General features: G+C 39.5%; 2 long non-coding RNA genes across 2 annotated transcripts in view; one reads left to right on the top strand and one right to left on the bottom strand.

The window, feature by feature from the left end:
- LOC106911700 (uncharacterized) overlaps window positions 1-22800 on the bottom strand; it is a 407869-nt gene that overhangs the window by 287831 nt on the left and 97238 nt on the right. The window lies entirely within an intron of this gene.
- Window positions 5366-6194, top strand: LOC148156663 (uncharacterized). Its single transcript, XR_015764391.1, has 3 exons — window positions 5366-5462; window positions 5968-6025; window positions 6120-6194. It is a non-coding gene; the product is annotated as an uncharacterized LOC148156663 (long non-coding RNA).

Here is a 22800-nt window from a genome sequence, read left to right as displayed (position 1 = left end):
ATTGTCACTTTGACCGGCGGAGGCTCTGCGTTAAAGAAGGAAGTGAGGCAACAAATGTCTTTGAGGTGGATTTATTTGGGAGCTCCAAGTCTTCATTACACCAACACCCTTTTTTTTTAGTGAAACAAAGAAGCTGACATTTATACCTGAGGCAAGTTCCAACACTTACACCAGGTAAAGGGGTGATCAAAAAGAAAAGACAAACAAACACTACTTACACAAACCTAACAAACAATAAATGATCCAACAAATATTTACATGCATGCAAATTATTAAAACTAAACTAATCTAAGGTCAATCAAAAGTAAATATAACTAAATATAAATCTTCAGAGTATTCCCCCTCTTAATGGAAGCTGGTATGCTCCAGGAGCATTTGTCTCCCTCTCTGCTCCACCTTGCTGAGACACACCCAGAAAGGCAAATACTCAATTAACTCAAATTGAACTAATCTAAATCAAAACAAACTGACATTTTCCCCCACATTCTCTGAACAGGAAAGATGGCCAGTCTCCCTACCCAAAAAGAATGTTCACCAAATGTCACAATGCAACTGAAATAAAGAACTGATACAAAACGCATTTGAACTGAAAACAAACATAATATCAATAATCAATATGGGATGGAACCCCTGGTCTCCATCACATATATTAATATTACCATATTAATATTAGTAGCGCCATCATTTGTTATGAGATATATCTATTAAATACGATTAGAAAACTGATGTTTGGTAAATTCTCCATGATATAAATCTATAAACAGTTTAGTTTCTGTTCTGTCAAGATGCAAGAAGGGGCAAATTTCTATTTATATTGGTCAATCGTTTTATTTTAAATATGCTGTTGGAGCCGTAGTTTGACGATTGTTATAAATATCACCACGTTTTGTGAACACAGGGGATTAGCTCCGTTTTTGTCGCTTGTTTTAAGGAATTGCAGCAGCTGCAGCGCGCCACAATAAAGGTACAATAAAGCTGATAAACAGGCGAAGAACCAAACTAGACAGAACCACTTCTGATTGTTTGCCAAGCCAAACATCCAATAAAAGTTCAACCAAGCCACTACTGAGGCACTGGGGTCATGTTTCTCGACACAGGCAGAAGAAGGTTCAATGTCCAAACTTACTGATTGTTCTTGGTGATTTATTTTCCTCTTTTACCAAACAATTACAGAGATCAAACTTTCCTTTGTTCTCATGCTACCTCTGGTAAAAACCATCGGCCCCAAACCCAAATGCCTGCTGGTCCTTCACCAGACCCCTACACTCATAGAAAGTGGACTGACCCACATTACTTCCTGTCTAAATTTAGAAAATAAATAACAAAAATAATAAAACAAAAAATAAATAAAATCAACAATTATCAACCTACAAATAAACTCTGTAATAATACAAAAAATAGAAACTGAAGAATAAAGTAACAAAATTCAAATGGATAAAGAAATAAAGAAAAAAATAGCTCCAACAACTTCTATTCCGCCTTTTCTCGCTCTGTATGTCGGTATTACACGACCCGTTGCCATGGCAACCGACAAACAACAGGTCAACGAGCAGATAGAGCAGAGATTACCGATCAGGGGAATCAACACCAAGAAACAAACATTTCCCCCACACAAAAAAGTAGCAAAAACACTAAAACAGAACATCCAGTCTGTTGCATTATGCTGTCAGGCTTAATGTCTATATTGTGATTATTAATAAGTTTTCGCCTGAACACCGTGGTGGTTGATTAGCTGATTTAAGCAGCTGCTCTACTGATGACTTGGTGGGCGGGTTGTTTAATGCTAATGGAACTAAAACACACCGAACTGCGCAGCACATGCTAAGGTTATCAATGTCAATAGTGGGCTAACAACAGTTAGGCTAGTAATCTACATTAGATTACTAGCCTAATCTAATGTACATTGCTCACTTGTTCAATGTTTTCTTTAAAATAAAACGTTTTCCTCACCTGTGAAATCTGAAGCCCTTATTACCATTATCTATGGTTGACTTAACTGCTAAACTTTGCGTCAATTGTTCTGATTCTTTGCGTGGTTGTGCTAGTTTCCTGACCACCGATATTCCTGACTCAATGGACAGCAATGGCGCATGTGTTACGTACGATAAATCACGTAATGTCCAGTCCAATAATATATATATCCATCAATGCTGCTGGCACTCTGTCCTTCTCTCTCACTACCCGCTACTTCAGTGGGTGTCAGGTTACATTGTGTTGCATTCAATGTTGTCGGAAAAAAGAGTTTCATGCGCTTAATGTCCGATTTGCCATAACTATTTATTGAATTCATTGTCGCTAGCTGGGGTGGCAACAGGGGTGGCAAGGCTCTCGTTTGGGGTGGCAACTGCCACCCCATGCCACCCCAGTAGATCCGCCCCTGGAGAAAAGGCAGACTGACATAAACCTTTTAAAACAACGGAAACAATTTCGGTATTCTGATTATTGAAATTTAAAAGTGCTAAAAGTGCTGTGGTACTGTTGTTCTGTCACACCCGTTTCATACCGGACCACTTACAGTGCCGGTGTTAACGCTACAAAATGAACGCTCTCTATCGTGGTATTACCCATGGAGGGATTTCTTTATTTAAATAGGTTCATTTTTCAGAGGGATACAAAGTCAGGGTATTGTGATTTTAGTAATTACATGTTTATAAGAGCGATTTTCTGTTGTCCTTACATGGAAGCGGGCAGCTTTCAAACAGAAATAAAACACTTTTTATAAGTTGCTGCTTTGACATGATCACATAACTGCCAAAACATATGTACAAAAATCCTCAATAAAACATAAAACATCTGAAAATCAGACAGCAGACAAAGTGGATCACACCAACGTCATCAGCCGGTGAGATGCTGAACTGATGCAGTGAAGCTACCAGTAGCAGGAGTGGAGCTGCGCCAAAAGCTACAAACACTGAAGAGAATTAGAGCTCCCATCGATACAGTTGCAGCCAGGCATGATTTAATGCTACACAATACAGTTTTAGGAAGTTGCTCAAAGTCTAAACTGGTTTTGTTGTGATTGTAAGGTGTAAAATGTACCTTCGACCAAACGCCCCCCAAAGGAATCCCAGCGCCCCCCTTTTGTAAAAATTTCCGCCAGCTTCCCGTCTTGTCCCCTTTCCTCTAGCCATGCCCAGTGCCACTTGTTTTTAATTCCTTTCTCAAGTAAACGTGTTTCTTTACCGGGTGAGACAAACTCCATCTTTTTTCATATCGCATTTGATTTAACCGCCGAACCAAATGCATGCGCTTCTTTTCTACAAAACGTTTTACAGTCATTGGTCAAGAACACGGGAGCTAGAATTTTGATTGGCAGACATCTTTGTCTATTATCTACAGTTTAGTTGAGGCGGGCCGTTTGGTCCAATGCTCGCTTTGCTTGAAAAGACGGAAGTCTGGCCCCCAGACGGAGCTCTTTAAACCCAGAGACTACAGTTTGGTTGAGGCAAACCATGAAGATTGGTTGAGGTGGACCGTTTGGTCAAAAGCCGGAAATCCGCCCCCAGCCAGAGCTCTTTAAGCCCTGCTCTACAGTATGTCAGGCAAGTTGACAAATGTTAGCAGCAGCCAGCAATCCTAAACATACATGTTTGAATTAAAGCATATTTATTGTTTTTAGACTAGCCCAGTCAAAGTCCAGAACTAAATCCAAATAAGAACCTGAGAAAACCCTTGAAGGTTCCTGCTCCGGCTACCTCTAGTCCAACTGGGCTTCTGTTTCTGCAAAATGTCAGTCATTAGATTCAATTTAACTGGGTTAATTTTTATAGTGCAAGTTCACAACAAATACCCTCAGAAAAAGTCATTTCAATTCAATAGTCAAATTAGTTTAAAGAGTTTCCATCTAAGGAAACCCAGCAGATTGACTTGTAGCATTCAATAACTCAATTGCTGGCATTTGAGTTATTGACTTTACAGCAAACTCCACGATAACAGGAAGAAACCTCCAGCAGAAGCAGAACCTGGCTCAGAACCAGCAGCCCTCTGCCACGACCGACTGGAGGTTAGAGAAGATGGAGCAGAGATACAAGCAGAAACATAAGATGGATTATTTTTTCTATGTTTATGAAAAATACAATTTAATAGCAAGAGAGGAAGAATGATTAGAGGATGTCAGGATTATCTCAGGTGATTATCTCCTCACAGCCAATCAGAATGCCAGGCCAGGAGCAGCTTCCAATCACAGAGTCTGACAAGAAATAATCCTTAATATACAAAGCAGGTTGAGACATGCCCCAAAAAGACATGCGGCTCCAACTGCAGTGGAAGGTGGTCCTACACAGCAAATTCAAAAGTATTAGATTTCCAGTGTTAGTGTTGTATGTTAAAAATACAGTGTTAATTCAACACATGTTTAGTCTAATTCAACAACAATTAAATTAACATCAACACCCAACTCAGTCTGGTGCTGATTTAGAAATCAACACCAGACTGTAACATATTTGTAACATCACATCAGGGGAGGAGCTACAGGTAGAGAGGAGGCAGGTTATGCAGCAGGACCCTAGTCTGAGCCTAGAGGGGGTCCAGACAGAAAGCAGAATATGTATTTAAGAATCTAATTCTTTAACTCATCTGACAAAAGCTGGAAAAAAGAAGGCATTCTCTTGTTGAATATAAACCCCAGTAGGTTACATAGTAGGGTGCCCCATTGTTGACTCATGGTTGCTAAAAACCTTACCAGACTGACTGATTTTAGTGGCATCATGGGTGTAAAATGTTGAATAAATTGTTGTGCTACATGACTGACTTTATTTTCACTCTTACATGCAACTTTATGACACACAAAACTACAAGTGAATCGTCCTTATTGTCTCCAGGTGTATTCTGGGTAAAGCTTGTCAACAACCGTCAACAAATGTGATCATCAGTCACTTGACAACATGGCAAACTAGCTAGAGCAGTGTTTCTCAACCCTGGTCCTCACCGCCCCCCTGTCCTGGATGTTTTAGGTTTTTCCCTTCTGCTACACACCTGAATTGTATCTCTGGGTGATTAACAGGCTTCTGCAGTACTTGATGATCATGCAATCATTTGAATCAGCTGTTCTGGAATAGAGGCACATCTAAAACATGCAAAACAGGGGGGCAGTGAGGACCAGGGTTGAGAAACACTGAGCTAGAGCATTTCTACGGACTACGTTGACATGTTTTGAATTTGTGTTGTTTCATCATTATTGACCAGTAGCCTGATGTTTCTGTTCTTCTCTTGGTTTGTTGTACTTCATGTCAGTTGGATTTCAGAATGACTTAATCGCTCTCTCTGGGGATGAAACTTGTTAGCTCCGCTGTTGTGGGCATGTCTATGTTGTAAAGTTAAATTATCATGAGCTTTATTATTTGGGCCCGGTCATTAGCCCCGCCCCCCGGCCTGACGCCGACTAGTTCCGCTACTGCGTCACATGTTTGCCTGAGGAGCAGAGGCAGCAGTATGGTGTCTTGTCTGGAGCTTATTACAACAAGGTAAGTTCTATGTTAAAATGATCATGTTTTTGACTATTTGTTATGGAGACATTCATTTTCTGTTTGCGCAACAGAACTATTTATATCGATTCGTATACATAGTTCGCTTAACGTATGTTTATTTGTTTGGATATTACAGTATATACGACTGTTTATTATCTTAACCGAACATTAAAACTGTCAGGAAAATATGGAGGCCATTTGAGTTAACATTATTTAGCTGCGGAGGTCGTTTTCATTAAGGTTTTGGCTGTAGACTGCAAAATTGGGGAATGGCTGTGCTGGACCAATAGCTTGATCTATGCCACAGGCGTCAAACTCCTGCAATGCAGGGCCACTGTCCTGCAACATTTAGATGTGCCACTGCTGCACCACACCTAAATAGAATAATTAGGTGATTAGCAGGACGCATGTACACAATGAGGAGACAATTAAGCCATTTGACTCTGGTGTTTTGTACCTATGGCATATCTAGAAACTGCCAAAATGTTTTTTTCTTTATTAGTACATCAAGTTGGTGACTGAAGCCTGTTATGATGACTTCAACACATTTCTTCAGACAGGTTGGCACAACTTTTAATGCTGTCCAGACTGTTTTTATAAGCTGACTAAGTTATGTAGTAATTATTTCTGACTCTTTTATGCTTTATCTTGTAGGTGGTGAAAAATGCTCTCCAGGCTGAACTGGGTGGGCAGAGTAATTTGAATGAATATGATAGTGACACACACAGGTGGGTCTGATTAGTTTTGCTTACACTTTTTAAAATATTTATTTATTATCCTAATGTTTTTGCTATTTTTCCTGTTTTTCCTTCCAGGCTGGAAGAAACAGTTATTCTTCTGTTGGTTCATGTGCTTCTTCCTATGTCCAAGGGCCACAAGAAAAATGACTGATCACAAGACCATCCTTGACCATCCATGGGACACAAGCCCATCCATGGCTGCTTTTGATGAACTTTCAAAGCATATTTCACCTTAAGTGCAAAGTACCATGAATGTATGACCTTTGTTGTATATTGCTATCAGTGCTGTTTGATGTTCTTGTTTTGAAATAAAAGTAGCTTATATACTGCAACTTGTGTTGGTGTTTTTGTAGATTCAAGTGGCATCCAATGTCTTTTAAAATAAATTTGGGGGTTATTGGTGGCCAGTAGTTTCTGGAAAAAAGGTTTTATTGGCTCTAGTGGCTTTTATTTGGTAGTGAATTGACAGAAAAGTGGGTAATGAGAAGAGGAAGACATGCAGCAAAGACCAGGAAGCGAACCTGCGATGCCACATTGAGGACTAAGGCCTCCATATGTGGGTTGTGCTTAACCCCTGCGCCACCACAGCACATGCTACCTGTAGTATTTTAAAACTCAGATTTCTATGTTCTATATTTAACACTATTGTGTTAAATTAACACGTTCATAGTTAACTTTTGAAACTATACGCTAGTGTTGGGTAAATCAACACTGTATTTAATTTCAACTACTGACTGTTGATTCAACTCTATCATAAATAACACTTTCAAAAGTGTCATTTTAACACAATCAAGAGTGGACCAATACAGACACTTTCAAAGTGTTGAATTCAGCTCTAGGAGTTGACTGAATACTTCCAAATTTGCTGTGGACAAAGTACTAACTGATGGGGGGGGCGAATATTATTGCAAGCAAAGCTTTTCAGACATTAATTTATAAAAAATAAATACTGAAAGCCATCAGTCCCTTCCCCTTCAGTATTATGAACTACTTCATCCCAGTTAATCAAATACAATTCTGATGAGGTTTCTGGCTGTGATGTGAGAACATTTGAATCGATCCAAAGGGTATGAATACTTTTACATACTTTTGCTAGGTGTGTTTTATCCAGACTTTAAATCACAGCTGAAATTGAAATCTTTGGAATCCTCACAACAAAAGGCAAGAGGAAGAGTAAACTAAAAGCGCAGGCTGAGGGAGGAGAGGTTTTTCCAACATGTCGTCCTGGCCCTCTCCATCTTCCTTTCTTCCCTCTCCGCTCCCTCCGTCACTTGGCTCTGTCACCTGCAGCCGACCTATCTCTCTGTAATTAATCCAACCAGAGTGCGAACATTTTCAGGTCAGTTCCTCCCTCTTTCTTTTCTTCTTTCCCATCCCCTCTCCTCCTCTGTCAGCGCCGCTCCCCCATTTAAGTTAATCACAGTTGTTTGAGGCAAAAAGCAGACGTTAACGGCTTGGCGCGTCAGGAATGGTCCTGCTCTCCCCGCCGCTAATCGGACCGTTACAACTGAGAAGCTTTGCATTATGCAAATCACTGGCTGGGAACAGGTGACATTTGTAGGGGAGCAGGGCGACAGGGCGATGGAGTCTGGCTGATTTAGACATTAGTCCCTGTCACAACGCAACACACACACGCTGCTCATTTGCATATGAACATAGCACACACTCTTTCATACAGAAACCGGAAAGAACAGCAACATCTCCAAGTGATGGCGCACTGTACGCCATGAGCTCTGTTTTTCTAGAATGATCCAAATGTTTGTAGTTACTACAGCAGTCTGGTTCTGAGGACTTGGTCGGTTCCAGCGAAGAATGACTTCTTCTACTTCACACCAGAAATGCAGATCTGAAATGATGCGGTGACAGTTTTTAAAAAGTCTTAGCAGTTTGACAACTAATGAAAATGATCAGAATGAAACAGAAACTGTTTGGATTTCCTGACTAATGGTTCACATGGAAGGATTTTAAAATTGGCAACCGAATTTCAAACTTGATAGACACTCATGATGGCAACATGCCTGAGGTACAACGGGTTTGGTCGTTCAGTGTGTGTGGTGTTCAGCCACACAGCAGGAGCACCACACCACACACACAACTGATTTCTATGGAGTGAAAATAATCTCAAAATACTATTTTCTACTTCATACTGGTGTTCCCTGGCCGTTGGTTTGTCCTCTGCATATGTTGGATACCCTCTGGGTTTCCGTCATCTCACATTCTGATTGGCTAACGGTCAATAGGGTGTGTTCTCGTTTGTCTTTGGGGAACACCACACACACTGGGATATCGGACCAAGCCCAGTTTATTTGAATGGAACATTTCAGCAACAAGGTAGTTCAAAGTTTTTTACAGCATAAAAACTTCATAAAGTCACCAGTTGTGAAACAAGCAAGAAGCATTACATTTGATCAAATGGCACCATGAAAATCATCAATACACAAACATGTTAATCAATGTTCCACTTTCTACTAATCACAGGGTTTTAGTCTGGAATTAAACTTTAAGGAACTCAATCTTTCAACTTTTTTGCAGTTTTCTGGAAGCTTATTGCAGATTTGTGGTGCATAGAAGCTGAATGCCAAGAAATGTAAACATTTTTGAATGTCCCTGCACAGCAAATTTGGAAGTGATCAGTCAACTCCTACAGAGTTGAATTCAACACTTTGGAAGTGTCTATATTGGTCTACTCTAGATGGTGTAGAAATTACACTTTTGAAAGTGTCATTTGTGACATAGTTGAATCAACACTCACAGCAGCACACATCAATGTTGACTTACCCAACACTAGTGTATTTTTGTCAAAAGTTAACACTATGAACGTGTTAATCTAACACAGAACAGTGTAAAGTATGTATTAACATAGAAATCTGAGTTTTAAAATACTACTTACAGAGTGTGCTGTGGTGGTGCAGGGATTAAGCACAACCCACATATGGAGGCTCTAGTTTTCAATGTGGCACTTCGCCTCCCGGTCTACCCCTTCTCTCATTACCCACTTTTGTTGTCAATTTACTACCAAATAAAAGCCACTAGAGCAATTAAAACCTTTTTTTCCAGAAACTACTGGCCATCAATAATCCCCAAATTCATTTTAAAAGACATTAGATGCCGTTTGAATCTACAAAAACAGCAGCACAAGTTGCAGTATGTAATCTACTTTTATTTCAAAACATCAAACAGCACTGACAACAAAGGTAATTCATTTATGGTACTTTGCACTAAAGGTAAAGTGTGCTTTGAAAAGTTCATTGGAAGCGGGCATGGATGGTCTTGTGATCACTGATGGTGAAGTGTCTTTGGTGCTGCTCTTGTTTTCGCCAACATGAAGGACGAAGACTTGCAGCCTGGAAGGAAAAACAGGAAATATAGCAGAAACATTAGGATAATAAATAAATATTTTAAAAAGAAGTGTGAACAAAACTAATCAGACTCACCTCTGTGTATCACCATCATATTCATTCAAATTACTCTGCCCACCAGGTTTATAAGATAAAGCATTAAAAAGTAAGAAATAATTACTAAAGAAATTAGTCAGCTTATAGAAAATTTTTTTCAGCATTAAAAGTCGTGCCAACCTGTCTGAAGAATGTGTTGAAGTCATCATAACATGACACACTAACAAAGAAAAAAACATTTTGGCGGTTTTTAGATATGCAAAACACCAGAGTCGAATGGCTTAATTGTCTCCTCATTGTGTACATACGTCCTGCTAATCACCTAATTATTCTATTTAGGTGTGGTGTAGCAGCGGCACATCTAAATGTTGCAGGACAGTGGCCCTACAGAACTGGAGTTTGACACCTGTGGCATAGATCAAGCTATTGGTCCAGCACAGCCACTCACCCATTTTGCAGTCTACAGCCAAAAACTTAAAGAAAACGACCTCCGCAGCTAAATAATGTTAACTCAAATGGCCTCCAGATTTTCCTGACAGTTTTAATGTTCGGTTAAGGCAGGGGTCCCCAAGCTACGGCCCGCGGGCCGAATCCGGCCCGCCTCCTCATTTGGTCCGGCCCCCTGAACAATACCGGATCCGGCCCGTCTCCTCATTTGGTCCGGCCCCCTGAACAATACCAGAGAGCATTCAGTGTTTTTTTTCATATACATGTGGATTTTTCTTCAACCACCAGGGGGGCTCTTGAGCAGATATGAAACCTAGTTTCCCTCAATGGAATATATACCAGTCAGTACCAGTCACCGTTTCGCTCACGGTTTTTTTCCATTTGCATTCTGGGTAAAAATCTATCTACAAACGCGAATATGTCGTCAGCAGTAATCCAGCACCCCCTCACCCCCCCCCGTCAAAAAAAGTTTTCTAAGGTTTCTTTCTCGAAAAACTAAGACCGGCCCCCGACCACAAAAGGGAACAGTTATGTGGCCCTCGCAGGAAAAAGTTTGGGGACCCCTGGGTTAAGATAAACAGTCATATATACCGTGATATCCAAACAAATAAACGTACGTTAAGCGAACTATGTATATGAATCGATACTCTTGCGTAAACGGACAATTAATGCCTCCATAAAAAATAGTCAAAAACATGATCATTTTAACATGGAACTTACCTTGTTATAATAAGCTCCAAACAAGACGCCATTCTGCTGCCTCCGCTCCTCAGGCAAACATGTGACGCAGTAGCGGGCCCAAATAATAAAGCTCATGATAATTTAACTTTACAACATAGACATGCCCGCAACAGCGGAGCTAACAAGTTTCATCACCAGAGATTGCGACTATGTCATTCTGAAATCCAGTGTTGTGGTACTCGAGATCGGTCTTGGTCTCGAGTCCGGTCTTAAGACCGTTTTCTGATGGTCTCGGTCTCGTCTCGGACTCGACCGCATTTGGTCTCGGTCTTGTCTCGGTCTCGGGCTCTGAGGACTCGGCATTTTATTTCAAGACCAGTCGAGACCGCAACTGTGAAAACATCACTAAACGTGCAGCATACTGTCCAGTTTATTTGTTAACATCTTTGTTTTCAGTGGATGCAAAACTCACCGATTAAAATCCAAGCAACTAGTGTTTCTCCCCCTCCCCTCCCCACCTTTCATTCGCGCGCGGCGCTACTCCCTCCTCCCTCCTCCCCCTCCCCACCTTTCACTTGCACGCGGCGCTCCAGGACATGCGCAGTGGTTTTCTCTCAGCGGCAGAAAATGTTTGTCTAATCGTCAGTAATATAATAGCGCTGCATAAATAGTAAGAAATCCGATGGCCAGAGCTAACTCAGCAGCGCTTCGCTTTCAGAGATGATGGGGACAACATCTAACTATTTTCGTCACTTAGAAAAGTAGCTCAAAGAAGGTAAGCTCCGTTAACGTGATGTTAGCAAAGCTAGCTGTACAGAGACACATAAGAATTTGTGATGAAAAAAAGTCACTCACTGCCTGAATTATTGTGCGGAGATGTTGACTGACTTGTTGCATATATAGGACAACGCTATGTCCAAAAGTCTGCAATATAGTGATGTGACATTCAGAAACAGTCGATTCTTCTCCACGGCTCTTTATTTATTAGATAGGACTGGAGTGTCACTCACTGAGAGACGTTGTTCTATCAGATTACCATACACTGTCAGAATAGCATACCTGCAGTGAGTACCATGCCTGCGCATGCGCATTAAGAAGTCCGACCGTCAGAGGAGTTGTCAGTTCAGCATATGCAACAAGTTATGACGAAAATAAGTCATTAAATTGTTTATAATATTACATAATATGATAACTAGATAGATATACATGCGTTGTCGTGGTTTCAAAGTGTATTTAAAGTAGGTCTGGCTGCAGCTGGATGCCATACAACTGTTAATAACCAAGTGTATGATGATCTACGTCATGATTCTATGTTGCTGATTAAATAAAATCATATGGTAATGACAGCGTATGCATGTCTGAGCTAAGCGTACGACTATCTGACAATAGTATAGTATGCTGATCTGACAGAACACCGTGAGTTCGTGTTAAGCTATGACGATCTGACCTGACAGAACACCCGTTCTTTGTTCTAGTAATGCTCTGTGTACGCTGCATCATTATTTAATTATGTACGTTGATATTTAAATTAACAAATAACTAAAACACAAGAACGAAAGAGCACGCAGAGCATGCACATTGCTCTTTGTTTTTGTTCAAAGTGGCAGCTGTAATGTCTGCCATGGTGTCAGACTACCTGGCTTCATGTACTGGGAGAGAGAGTGAAAACAGTCCCGATGAGCGCCTTCTGTTTGGCTACTTCTTGCTTGTTGCTCCTTGGTCAGTGTTCATAGTTGAGTGTTATTTACCATCAGGGCATTGCCTCAATTGCTATGTTTAATGGTGCAACAGTGGTGGATTCTTATATGAGCAATATGGGCAAATTCCCAGGGTGTTATGTTTTTAGGGATGGCATGAGACCATCACACATTGTAACACAGAAATGGAATATTTAATATTGGTAAAATGTATTAAGTATTTAATATCTAGGTGTTTTTATGGGAATATGGATCTTTCAGATTATTCTGAGAAGCAATTTCGATCATATTTTACATTTTATTGTGTCATGTAGCGTGGGCCGCTGGTCTTGGTCTTGACTCGGTCTTGACTTCCCTCGGTCTTGGTCTTGACTTGGTCTCGGACCCTAAAAGTCTTGGTCTTGTCTCGGTCTCGATACACTCTGGTCTTGGTCTTGTCTTGGTCTCGGGTTAGGTGGTCTTGAACACAACACTGCTGAAATCCATCTGACATGAAGTACAACAAACCAAGAGAAGAACAGAGACATCAGCCTACTGGTCACTAATGATGAAACAACACAAATTGAAAACATGTTAACGTAGTCCGTAGAAATGCTCTTGTTTGCCATTTTATGCCAAGTGACTGATGATGACATTGGTGACAAGCTTTACCCAGAAAGCACCTGGAGACAATAAGGACTATTCATTTGTAGTTTTGTATGTCATACTGTTAAATATAAGAGTGAAAATAAAGCCAGTCATGTAGCACAACATTTTATTCAATATTTTACACCCACTATGTCACTAAAATCAGTCAGTCTGGTAAGGTTTTTAGCAACCAAAAGTCAACAATGGGGCACGGCACCCTACTATATCCTACTGGGGTATCATACACAATTGTCAATAGGAGAGAGCTCTCCTTTTACAGTTCTAGTCAGATGTGATAAAAAAATTGGATCCCAATTCTGCCTCCCATCTGGGCCCCCTGTAGGTCCAGGCCAGGGGCCTGCTGCAACACCCATTCTACATGTAGCTCCTTCCCTGAAGTGATGTCACAAATATGTTACAATTGTGGGAGGAACTGTCTGTCGATTTCTAAATCAACACCAGACTGAGTTACTGTTGGTGTTAATTTAGAAATCAACACTGGAAAGGATTGCTTTTATTTAACTCTTTGGAACTCTTTAGGGAAACTAACACTCATGTTGTTGAATTAAAACTGTATTTTTAACATACAACACTTACACTGGAAATCTAACACTTTTGAATTTGCTGTATGCTTTGAGGTCGGAGCAGTCCAAAGTCCTTCCAAACCTGAGCAGAACCTAATGACTCTTAACACACCACACATAGGAAGGAACGTCTCTTTAGGTCATCTTTAGAGTCATCCCGATAATCAAAGCGTCCTTCAGACTGTTGGAACTGGAAATCAGGACAAAAATCTCAAATCAAAAAGTCATAACAATGTGACTACTAATAAAAAAGATCAAAATGTAGATGGAGGGCACTGTTAATCCCACATCATTACAGAACTTGCTCATATGAGGATATAATCTTATAAATTTCATATTAACACAGACTGTTAATATGTCTGTCATCCTGTCTGTCAGCTATGTGACATCCTAACTCAGGCTGAGGTCTCAGACTGACAGTGCTTCTGTTTACTGAGTTTTGATTTTTCCAAAATGGAGTTACTCAGTGTGTGAAGGTTAGGGTTTAGAGTGCTCCAATGACCACTGAGGCCAAGACATTCCACAGCTGATTCCATGGTGATAAACTTAACTCGTCCCGATTAAATCCTGGACCTCATTATAATAGCCACAGTGGGCCCTCAGTATTGGATGGAGTTAAGATCACACCCACCTGCAAACCATAAATCCACATATATTTGAGGCTCTCTATGGTTATCACTATCCATAGATTGGAATAGATAAGGTATAATTGGAGTTTAATAGGTCAAACTCCAATTATACCTTAATATGTATTAAGAAACACAGTGGGAATGGCTTTGGCAGTAACACAGAACCTAACATCTACAGTGTTCCTTATGTCCACTTTAACAGCCAATCAGGACTAAGGAAAGTGAAAGGTTATCCTGGATTGGTTGCTTTGTAAACACCAGCCAATAGCTTTTCAAGGAGCATGGAGAATAGGTCTGAACTTCACAAACTGCATTTTCTTTATAATACTTCAGATATGCTCTACAAAGAAATCTGTAAGGGAAATTTTACACAGACAAATCCACAACCTGTGAACCACCAATAGGTGGCGTTGTTCTCTATGTTCATCTATTTGAAGTGGGACAAACATTTATTTTTTCCTGTAATTTGCAATGAGTCTGTTCAACATTTTTATTACTTTACTGCAGTCTATTACTGTCTGTCTCTCACCCCCACCACACACACACACACACACACACACACACACGCACACACACATACTGTGTAGCACTCAGAAACTCTGTCACCTTAACCACTTCTATCTGTATTCATAGAGCGTAGGCTGTAATAAGAGGCTATTATGAATGCTAACCAGATCTTTTAACCAATAACTAACTGACATTCCGACATACACAACCAATGAGCTGTAAGAAATCTGCTAGCACGCACACACACACACACACACACCCCCACACACACACACACACACACTCATGCACAGACTGACAGCGTATAATAATACATGCATACCAATCTAAGCCGTGTCTGGCTGAGCACTCCTCAACTGAACACATAACCATAATCAGTTCATCAGAGGGAGGAGAATAAAAGTCAGTGAATATGCAGAAGAGGAGGGGACTGAGCTGGAGGAGGACGAGAAACAAATTAAGGAATAAAGAACGGAGGAGGAAAGAGAAATAGATGGCAATGAGAGCTGCTGTTTTATTGCAGAAATAAACAAAACTGGAGATTAATAAGGTTTATTATTCTGGGAATATCATGATAAAGGTGAAATTTTGTTGCTTCTTAATGTCTAAAATCACACTTGAAATGTCCAACCCAAAAAGGAGAAAAGTTCTCAGACAGTTACCTTACACTCCTCTCACAATAATAATATTAGATTAGATTCATTGTTTTCAATGTGCTTGTAGTAAATGTGATTTTCATGGTTGTGTTGAAATAGAAAAACTATAAAAAGAACCTAGCAGGCAACTTAGATCCAGGCAACATTAAATTCATGTTTCTGTCAATGGAAAACCAAAGATAAGAGTTCAAATCTACACAACCTACAAGCCAAACCAAGCCAACCTGATCACTTCCATTCAGTCAGTAACAACATATTGTCTCATGGGTCAGAATTTGAGTTTGAATCTTTAGATTGTTAATTGAACGGTTTAGATGGATGTGTCATGTTTGCTTTAAGAAAAATGTCAGCAAAGGCCCAGTATTTAACTGCTTAAGCCTCCATCGTGTGTGAGATAAATGGCTGTTTATATTGTGTTCTGTTGGACCACATTACTTATTGCTTACCTTTTACCACTGTGTGTTTGGTGTGAAGCCTTTCCAAAGGTTTCTAAAATTGTGTTTTCATGAGTTACGTTGGAATTTTGGCTCCACACGTTTTGTTTTATTAGAACTTGTTGTTAGGATTTTAGTCAGTCAAATGATTTTATTTGAAATCAGTTCTTTCCTCTGGTTTTGGTGAAGACAAAAATAAATTGCAATGGAGTGACGTATCACTTATCATGTGTTCAAATATCAATAATGTCTATCTTTCTTACTGTTAATTGGCGCAGTGCTAGTAAACATGATGTGTTCTTTACATATTTCATTTGTTTTTGCTTTTCTATCACCTAATTCCACATTTCAGACAATCAAATTAATTTTAACATCAGACTAAGATAACTTAGATAAATAAAAAAGAAGTTTTAAAATGCTGAGGTAATTTATTAAGAGGAAAATATGTCCAAACCAACCTGGCTGTGAGTGAAAAGGTCATTTTCTCTCAAACATGATAAGTTGTATATGTTGCCCTTTATTTCTGAAAACTGTCAGTTTTACATGACAGTGGAGGAATCTGCTCTTTTTTGCTGAATTGTTTTATTTTGCAAACATTGCAAGGGTTTTTATCATGAGTAGCCTGTTTAAAATGTCACAGCAAGTTCAAACTTTGACTAGACCATTACACATGTTCAAAACCCTCCCCCCCACCCCCAGGTGTCTTTGAGATCATTGTCTTGAAGCATAACTCAAGCCTTCTTGATCACTGCTTCAGAGTTTTCTGAATTCATTTTTTATTTATTTTTTTATGGGCTGACTGGCATGGGCAATGTTTCTAATTTGAAATTTTTTGCATTTACTCAGGTGATCTTTGTGTGATATTAAAATTAGTTAGATCTAAAACGTTTAACTCTGACAAAAATGAAAAACAGAAGACATCTGTAAGGGTACAATTACCTTTTAAGTATTTTCAGGAAACAATCCATAGTAAAAAAAAAAAGTATACTTTAGTATATTAAATTTTAACATACTTTAGCATACTTTGATTTATGTACTTAAACTGTACTATTTTGATACAACTTTTTTTGTGCTTAGTATACTTTAATAGTATTTAAATAGTATTAGTTTACAATTGTGCCGGTGCACAGGCAACAGTATGTTAACAGTGGCTCCTCACTCGCTGCAGGACTATTAATGATGCCTGTATAATTATTCAGACATCCTGAAACGCTCCAACAGCAACAAAGGATTTAAGCTGGATGTGTCAAAACTTCACAATAACTTCGAAGGTAAGTTAATAAATCGTTTGTATTCACCATAATCAGTGGTGGAGAAAGTACTCAAAAAAATTAATTAAGTAAAAGTACAAATACACAGATAAAAATGTACTCAAGTAAAAGTAAAACTACCACATTAACATTTGTACTTAAGTAAAAAAAGTACTGGCTTTTAACAATAAATTATTAAAAGTAAAAGTACTTGCTGGATACATTACCTAATCCCTAATACAATATCATTAAGTGAACCGATCGTATTTAATTTTAATACATTAGAAATGTGCCATTTTAATGAACAATGCCACAGATAAAGCATGTTTTTATTATGTTTACTCTCTAACATAATTTAGACTTAAATATGTGACTCTATGCATCATAATTTCAGGGATGGAAACATCTTGTCTCCTGTCCCAACATAGCATGGACTTCACCTTTTTGCCACTAGTGGCATTCATTTTTAAAGAAATCCAACAGAAAGGGGATGGAAAGAAGATGGGTGGGGGAGGACATGCAACCAAGGAGCCAGTAGCAGAGTTGTAGTCAAGACCACCTACCCAAGACCAAGTCAAGACCAGCACCCTGCGTTACGAGACACAAAAAAATTAAGTTTTACCTATCAAAATTGCTTCTCAAATTGATCTGAAAGATCCACATTCCCATAAAACACCTAGATATTAAATACTTAGAGTTGAAATAAATTTAATCAGTAAAGATCCATCCAGAAGAATCGGATCGTTCCTGAATGTTGTATTGCAGACTTTGGTCACAGCGTTGTCCCATATATGCGACACCTCAGTCAACACCTCCACACAATAATTCAGCGCATGAGTGACAACTTTTTTCATCGCAGATGCAACATATGTGTCTCTGTACAGCTAGCGTTGATAGCATCACGTCCACAGATCTGACCTTTTTTAAGCTTTCGTTCGAAGTGACGCTAAAAGTTGGACGAAGTCCCCACCGTCTGTGAAAGCGAAGCGCTGCTTATTTTACATGTCGCCATATCTTATGGTTTATGCAGCGCCATATCTTATGGTTTATTACTGATGATTAGACAGACATCTTCTCCCGCTCAGAGGAAACCACTGCGCATTTCTTGGAGCTCCGTGTGCGAGTAAAGGGGGAGGCGATGGGTGACAGAAACATGTCATGTTATTGCTTGGATTTTACGGCGCCACCTTAAGACCCTGAACTTCACATTTTAACGGACAAAAAGCGCAACGCGACTTGGATGTAACGAGTAACGCGACACTTTTGTAGAAATGTAGTGAAGTAGAAAGTACAGATACTGTAAAATGTAGTGGAGTAAAAGTAGAAAGTATCCATTATTAAATCTACTTAAGTAAAGTACAGATACACGAAAATTGTACTTAAGTACAGTAACGAAGTACTTGTACTTCGTTACTTCCCACCACTGACCATAATGCCTCATATGTCTGACGTAGCTAACAGGGACAAGCTTACAAATATACCTTAAGTGTTTTTATTATCTGTGCAGTGTGCAATCTACATATCTATGCTTTATAGATAGATATAGATATATATCTATATAAACATATAGAGATCTGTCTATATTGTGCCCAAGCTATCAGTCGAAGCTGAAGTTAGCTTCTTAATTTTTCACTATCTTGAGCTTTTTTAATGTGTTGTACTTTAAAAACTATAACACCTAGTCATTTCAAACCTAACTATATTATTCTGTACTAACATCAGAATAAATAAAACATTTGTGAAACCTTCCAATTGATTTGTGAAATTTGCAAAATGTCAATTATAGATTCCAGAACGCATTAGATCTGAATTATTAAATTGGCATTATTTGTTATTTTAACTTTCCGTTTTCTTTCTTTTTTTATCTTCATTATAGCTGGAGTTGGACAGTTCTGTTTGATGGCTTCCTGGAGGGAGAGATTGGCTGAGCTAATGTTGCCAACAACTTCTCTCCTGCTATTAACGTTTTTGCTTTTCTTTATACAGAAAGTATTTCTATCAGTTGCTCTTTTTCCGTTTTGTATACAGTATTTGCTCTATTTTTTTTGTGAAATGTAGAGTATTACAAATGAGATTAAATTTTATTCTAGGTACAAACAGGATAGCAAAATGAACAGTGAATATATAATATACTTCCTAGCAGTAATCAGACATCAGACTTGTTTGCCTTTAATGGTGATGAAAACTCGTCACTCTGGAGGAGAAGAAGACCGGCTCAGCCCCGTCCAGGATGACTGCAGTGTCGGGTAGCCAACATAGTCTGCAGGTAGATTTTTGCATATCTGGTGCTCCGGTTTCAAGATCATAGTTTAACCAAGTACTGTAAAAAAAAAAAAAAGTTAGTCCATGTTGTGATGATCCGGGAGACCGTGGACTGATGTCCACGGTCTCCCGGATCATCACAACATGGACTAACTTTTTTTTAGAATGCTATGTGCCGGTGCACAGGCACATAGATATATGGACGCCGTCAGCTGGTCCAGGTGCTTGGATCCAATGGAAAGGTAATCGGCACAGCGAGCATGGTTCAGAAACACAGCAGGGCCAAGCGCAAATCGTGACACCGCACCTACTAATGGCACTTCCGGTGGCAGGTGTGACACCTGCCACAAGTGCCACTGCTTTCGGGACTAGCTGCCAGTGTTGTCACTGACTTCGGCTGACCTCGGCACCTCGTACTGGCACTTCCACTGACACCTGCCACAAGTGCCACTGCTTTCGGGACTAGCTGCCAGTGCTGCCACTGACTTCGGCTGACCTCGGCACCTCGTACTGGCACTTCCGCTGACACCTGCCACAAGTGCCACTGCTTTCGGAACTAGCTGCCAGTGTTGTCACTGACTTCGGCTGACCTTGGCACCTCGTACTGGCACTTCCGCTGAGACCTGCCACAAGTGCCACTGTTTTCGGGGCTAGCGGTCAGTGTTGTCACCGACTTCGGCACCTTCCAAGGGTTGCCGCTACCTCATACTGGCACCTCCCACGCCTCACAGACCGCTCTGGCCTATTTTTGCTGATGAGATTTAGGGCGGCCATTTTAGAGCGGTCGACCGCTCCACTCAGCGTTATACGTTGGACAGGCACAATGACGTATTTGCGCATTTAATCTTTCATAACATGCTGTTTTGTTACTGGAAACCTTATACAAACAGCTATATTTATAAAAATTTCAATTTAAAGGTTTTTTTTAATTGTATTATACATAGTTAAGCACATTTAAATATGCTTTGTGGGAAAAACAATAGAATAGGAATAGAATATTCTTTGGTGACAGCTTCTGTGTCAGATTTAATATGAATGAATTTATAATTAATGAAAACAACAGTGGATCTGGCACAACGTATTGCATTTCCTCTTAAGCGTTCTGTTCCCTCAAAAAAGCAAATATGCCCTGGTCTATTTTTTATACAGTCTCAAATTTCAGTTTCCAGTAAAGAGCCTCAGTGAAAACATGTTGACAGCTGCCATAAGGTGTCACTTGTGCCACCTTACCTCTGGGTAAGGTGGCACAAGTAAGGTGGCCATGGGTGCCACAGGCTGCTAACCTCATTCTCTATCTGTTTCAGATAGAATGCAGCATATGAATAACTTTAGTTCAAACAAATAGAAATAAAATATATCTTAATTAAAACATAATTCTCATACATATTTAAATATACAGCCAGTGTTCAGACTTAAAAGAGAAAGACAACTCCTGCACTGAATCCATGTCAGATGGGACCTCTTCTACGACAGCTGATAATAGCTACCACTAGGTACCTACCACTACAACTGACACTCGGTCGCCATGGTTTGTCAGTGCTGACAAGCTCCTGTCATTTCAGGATTATAATTATTTTCATACAATGACCTTAATATAATGCTATTGATTATTAAACCGGGTAAGTTCACTAATATTTACACTTGGGCAAATATATATTTTGTTCACTTAAAGTATAGTTTTATTTAATATATTTATTAAAATTATATTTTGGTACAATTATGTTTAAGTGTGTCTAAAGTTCTAATTTCGAAATTGGTACAAGTATACTTTTAGCATACTTCAGATATATTTATAGGTAGTACACTTAATACTTAGTATACTTAAAATGTACTTTCACAAATGTAAGTATGCTTGAAATATACTAAAGTATACTTTTTTTCACCTGGGAATGCTGTTGTTCTCCTAAGTGTTTCTAGAGCTGGGTGGGTTTGTTACGCGTTTCCTTTTTAAGCTTAAATTAGTAAATAGAACCAATAATGAGAATACTGCTGCAGAGGAAACAAAGAGAAACAGTAGTCTGATTGCATGTTCTAATGGTGAAAGTTGTGTTTTGGTATCAGAGAAACTGATCATTTTTTCTTTGGCTCTAGTGGCCTTTTTTATTTGATGGTTGATTGACAGGGGGGTGGGTGATGGGCATGCGGTGAGGGTCACCAAGGCTGGGAATTGAACCTGTGATGGCTGCATTGAGGACTAGGGCCTCCATATGTGGGTTGTGCTTAGCCTCTGCGTCATCAGAGCACACCCTGTGTTTTAGTAGTTTTAAGCTGAGCTTTAGTGTGGCACCGTGTCAGCAGGAGGAGGCTGTCGCAATCTCAACCTGGCCTTTGGAGAGGAAACGGTGATTTTATATTGTTTAATCAAATCAATAGACATGAAGCAATATTACTAGAAGAAGAGTCAGCTCAGCATTCTGTGCTCTGGCACATCTCTGCTCTCCATTTGTCTCCATGCATCTGGCTAATTCAGCCTCTCGTTAACAACGCTTCTACAGCCAATTACCATAAATCCCTGTTAGCCGCTGCAATTAACAGTAACGAGGCAGTGCAGCATGTGTTTCTACTGTTGTAATTAAGCCAGTGTGCTGTTAATTAGCAAAATGTGAGTGGGAGGTTTTATGCTCGTTAGTATGTCCATTTCATTCAATTAGTACTGTCATTAACGAGGTGTCCCTGTTCTAACAAAGTTAATGCAGGGAGGAGGCGGCAACTGGACGATTAGGCTAGACAAACATGAGGAGCATGGCACAGAGCCCAGGAAACGATATATGCAGTGTGCGAGTGTGTGTGAAAACACACACTCGCAGGTGGTGTTGCAGCTTAACAAACTGCAAATGTGTCACAAAAGCCAACATAAAACATGTAATTAAAGCAAATGATTAGTGTCTGCTTACGTCATTTCTTCATTCTCTTCTTAGTTCTTAGTTAGTGACATTTACAAAAACCCTAATTTTGATTTTGGAGATAAATCAAAGAATTATCACAAAATGCTTTAATCGTTTAATTTCTACCATATAAATTCATCTGCTAAGTCAACACAGGTCGATGGAAGAGAAGCATGTTTACTGTGGGTGGAAATGAACATCGGCTCATCGCTGTAACATTTAACTTCTACATGAAAAACCTCCAGACAGAAACCTGAATCAGTTTGTTCCAAACATACATTGAATTCCATGGGCGCTGTCCATTTCAATTCAAAAATACTTTGTTGATCCCAAACCAGATTTCTTGGCTCCCCTGTTAAAGCTATGGGAAAAGCCTTCAAATAAATTAATCATTAACAAGATATAGAATAATCCAACATGTAACAAACCAATAGGATAGCAGTTAAGTCCTTCCTGGAATATTTCACAAATCTGGATCATTTTTCCAGTTAGCTCTCCTGACAGTCCAGTCAAGACACAATGACTGACAACTCATTTTAAC

The sequence above is a fragment of the Poecilia mexicana genome, unplaced genomic scaffold, assembly GCF_051168715.1.
Source record: "Poecilia mexicana isolate PSO_F unplaced genomic scaffold, ASM5116871v1 scaffold_10, whole genome shotgun sequence".
In the NCBI taxonomy this organism is placed as follows: Eukaryota; Metazoa; Chordata; class Actinopteri; order Cyprinodontiformes; family Poeciliidae; genus Poecilia; species Poecilia mexicana.
This window is presented reverse-complemented; position numbering and strand designations above follow the sequence as displayed.